General features: G+C 44.3%; 1 pseudogene; it reads right to left on the bottom strand.

Moving 5' to 3' along the window:
* Nucleotides 1-1,619: 1,619 nt before the first annotated feature.
* LOC117707473 (ezrin-like) lies at nucleotides 1,620-3,423 on the bottom strand (annotated as a pseudogene).
* Between the last annotated feature and the right edge of the window lie 1,057 nt (nucleotides 3,424-4,480).

Raw genomic sequence — 4,480 nt, 5'->3', positions numbered from 1 at the left:
GGTCTATAGTGATATCACACTGTATTGCTTATGTTTGTAACGTATTGCTTTCTGCATATTTTTAATCACTAAGATGTCCATCAATGTTATTTGTCTTTTCAACTAAGTTTGATTTGTCAGGTTTGGTAGCTTGCTTTTATGAGTAGCATGATTACTTGATTATTTTTAATTGGTTTGATTCCTATGACCTTGTTCTTCAAAGGATTTTTGTTTTAACTTGCAATGGTTTAGTTGGGCCTGGAGAATGAAGTTTAGGTCACTGTTTTTAGCATTTCTGTATTAACAAATACCTTAGATGCTGTCATTTTCTCTTTGGACTTCTGCAGTTTTATCCACAAGGTCTGATGCTGTAACTTCTTTTTCGACTTCTTAATTTGGAAGTCTACAGTTTGATTTCTAAAGAGACTCCTGAAATATCTTTCTATATTTTTGTCCTGACTTCTGAATTCCTTTGGTGTATTGAGAATCTTCTCTGTTTCTTTTCACACAGGTGAGTTATTTTATGATTTGTTTTACCAAGCAATATGACATTGCTTGGCCTAAAACCCACTGGAAGTCGAATCTCCAAGTCCTTGAGTCACTTATGTTTCTTCTCCTTTTGAGAGTTCAGGCACTGAGCTCATCCATAATTCACTGTGCTATTGAGGCTCTTTGTGCAAAAAACAGCTTTAGAAGACAGAGAAATGTCTCATGCTCCCCTTCCCTTTCTTTCCTTCCTCTCCTCCTCTCCTATCTCCTGCCTCCCCACTCTCTTCTCCTCTCCTCCCCTTCTGCTTCTCACTCTCTCTTGTATCCTGTAATCCATATTTCTCATTAAATTATTTAAATATAGTCATTTTTAGTATTTTTTCTATCCCAAGTTTTCTTATCATATTCTTTTCTTTTGATGTGTATAAATTAAGGTTGTCATTCTTTTTTTAAAGTTGAATTCTTTTATTCTGTAAAAGGTTACATAATATACAGAACCAAACTTTCCCTTTTTTAAAACTAATGTTACAAACCTATATTATCGCTTATATATAAATACTATCCTCTATAGCAGATTATTAGATATGTAAGTTCAACAATGTATGCTAATAGGTAAGCATGAGAATTTTGTATCGAAGAGTCCTGTGCTGTACACTCTGAAAGACCGCTGGAGACTGCCAGCAGTATGGAGGAAGGAGACTGTTATGAACCATTCTTTAAGACTCAAACTTGAAAATAATTTTCACCCCTCAACACACAGAGATGGATCCTTCATAGAAATCAAGAACAAAATTGATTTGAGCTCATTGTAAAACTAGAGAAAGTATGGCACCCGTGTGTGAGCCACAGTGCTGTCCCCAGTGACATTGAAGCTCCTGTCATGTGGGCCAGCCATCCAAATCCCTGCTTCAAACAGGAAGTGAGTCGGTAACTGTCATAAAAATCTGGCTCGTTTGGCACTATCTGATACAATTGGAATTTACCAGGGTGGATTCCACCGGGTCTTGGGGCAGAACATCAGCCCAGTAACTGCTCTTTAAAAGACTGGAACACGGCAAGGCAAGGAGGTTTCTAGACTTAAGAGTGTAAAGAGCAAAGCGTGACACCTGCCTGCTGTGAGGTGTCCTCTGCCCTTGGTCTCAGCCTGGCCTCTACATGGCCTCGAACTTGCAGATGTGCTGCTTGGTGTTGCCCTACCTGATTTGCCGCAGCTTCTTATACTTGTCCCGGCCTTGCCTCATGTTCTCATTGTGGATGATGTCATTGTGGGTCCTCTAATTCTCATCCCGGGCCTGGGGACAACTTGTTACTCAGAGTCAGCAGCTGCCACTGAACAAGCTTATTCCTCTCTGCTTCTGTGATCCGCTTCTCCTCCTTGCGGTCATCCAGGATGCCTTCGCTAGAGCACACAACCGCTGTAGCCCATGGGCTTTGCTCCCTCGTCCTGCAGTCCCTCCTAGATTTGGTAATTCACGGGGCTCGTACACTGAGGTTGGTGGGGGTGGGGGATCAGTCATCACCAGGTGCAGCTCCTCCTTGGTCTTCACCAGGTCATCCTGGGCTTCTTTAGCACTGTGCTGCCACTCCTCCACCTCATCCTCCTTGCGTCTCCGTGCCTCCTCCAAAAGGGCAATCTTGGCCGAGTAGTCTGCCAGCTCTGTAGCCAGCTGCTCCGGGCTCTTTATCTGATCCTGTGCCTGCCTTTCCAGTTCTTCCTTGGCCCACAGGGAGGCCATGTGGTCATCTGGAGGCCTCCAGACGTTCAGACTCCTCCTGGGCTCGCCTCTTCTCTTCCTCCAGCTGGAGGGCCTTCTCAGTCTGCTCAGAGAGCTCTTTCTCTGCCCTCTTGGTCATCTGATCATAGTTCTGAAGCCGAAGTTTCAGCTCCTCCTTCTCCCAGAGCATCTGTTATCTGTTACTCTCTCTCTCTCTCTCTCTCTCTCTCTCTCTCTCTCTCTCTCTCTCTCTCTCTCTCTCTCTCTCTCTCTCTCTCTCCTTCCCTCCCCTTCCCCGCCTCTCTCTGGGGTTTCTTTCCTCTTCTCCGTTTCCAATTATTGTCTCTCCAGCTGCTTCTGGTGCTTCTCCTCCCAAGCCTGGGCCTTTACCTGCTGTGCCTCAATGGTGTCGGGCTTCCTGCGGTGCATGTACAGCTCATGGTTCCTCATGCAGAGCTGCAGGATCCACTTGTTAATTCCCAGGCACAGAGCATAGAACACAAAGTCAGGTACCTTCTTTTTGATGGGCTTAATGACAAACTTCTTGTCATTGAAAGAAATGTTCCTGATTTCACTGCAAGGAAGCCAATCTTCTGGGTCAACGTGTCATCTTTCTCATAGATGTTAAATCCAAGCCAAAGGTCTGTTTTTCTTTGTTTGTTTTTTTTTCTTGGTTTTGATCTTGAAATAGTTGATCCCATGCATTTCCAGGTCCTGGGCAATCGTCAGGTATTCTAGCATAGCACTGTCCTTAAGCATCTCTCAGTGTTCTGCGTGCCACACCTGGATCCTGACCTCCCACTGGCCCCTGCTGAGTTTGTGCTGGTCCATGAATGACTCTGAGGGATCAGTCACTTGAAGCTGAGGTACCTAGACTTGTGCATTTCCTTGTTATAATCTCCAAACTTGCCCTGAACTGCATAGGACCCCAGGAACAGGGAGGGCTGTTTTGGTGGAGAGTAGGTCTATGAGCTCCTTAGCCATGTCCTCAGGGTAGAACTTGGCCTGGAATTTGAACTGGACAAGGTTCTCCTTTTCTAACCTCCTGTGTGGAGACCTTTTTATCAAGTTTCAAGCAGGTAGGAAAGCCTTTATTGTCTACATACTGGAGACTAAAGTACCACCCTTCCCGGAGGCCAATAGTCTTTACCACCTGATCAAAAAGCTGTTTACCGGTGGTGTTTGGCTGGATGGCAGACTCCAGCTCTGCATCCATGGTGGTCACCGGGACATTGATTGGCTTGGGCTCCTTGCCTGGCTGGTGGGTCTGCATGGGTCCTCGGAAAGTTGGCCGTGTGGAGGCGACAGAACCTATGGCAGCTACTGCAGACACAGCTCGGGACCTTCAGGTGGAGGGAAGTTCTCTAAAGTTGTCATTCTTATTATGGTTGTGTGGACTGCAGTGGTTCCAGTGAGCATTAATCATAATATTTGTTCTGCAAATAATACTGATGTGTCCTGAAACCAGTGAAGAAAAATTATCAAGGGCTTAAGCCTTCCCACCCTTCCTGTAGTGTTTCTTTTCCCTCTCCCCTCTCCCCTCTCTTCCCCTCTCCTCCCCTCTCCTCCCCTCTCCCCTCTCCCCTCTCCCTCCCCTTCCCTTCTTCTCCCCCTCCCCGTTCCCCTCCCCTTCCACCTCTCCCTTTCTATCTCCCTCTCCCTGTCCCATCTCCCTCTATGTGTGTGTGTGTGTGTGTGTGTGTGTGTGTGTGTGTGCATGTTGAAAGTTACTAAATTTTCTGAGGAACAAATTTAATCAAATTAGAAAAATGCTACTTTGTTAAGTAATAGTTAGGAAATGCTAATTTTCTGCTATCTGATGCTTATTTAAAAGAAAACATAATTACTTCTCTGATAGTCCTGACCAATATCCAACCTGAACCTCACTGGGGAAAAGAACATATCAAACAAAGCTGAGTTGGGGAAAATTGAAGCGGTACTGGTTATGGTGACTCTAAGGTTGGTGGAGACAGAGATGCATTGTGAACTGTGGAGTTGTTCACTGCAGAAGAATACAAGAGCTATCAATTTTTTTGAGAAAAAAGGAAACTCACCAATAGTATTTTATTTATTAACATTTAGAGAATCCTTTGTGTTTTCTGAGTGCAAGTCCAACAGTAACAGTCTCATTTCAACTCCTAAAGTTAAGAACTATTAACGATGGGAGTAAAAATTGTTCATATGAGTTTCTATACTTGGGACGTTTTAAGTAAATTTCACAGGGCTCACTATGCAAGCCATTGAAAATTCTAGGGTCATAATTATAACTTTTACAACATTAACTGCATTCCTCCAAA

This window comes from Arvicanthis niloticus, chromosome 4 (genome assembly GCF_011762505.2).
Source record: "Arvicanthis niloticus isolate mArvNil1 chromosome 4, mArvNil1.pat.X, whole genome shotgun sequence".
NCBI lineage: Eukaryota > Metazoa > Chordata > Mammalia > Rodentia > Muridae > Arvicanthis > Arvicanthis niloticus.
Note: the sequence above shows the minus strand (reverse complement) of the source record. Positions and strands in the feature narration are given on the sequence as shown.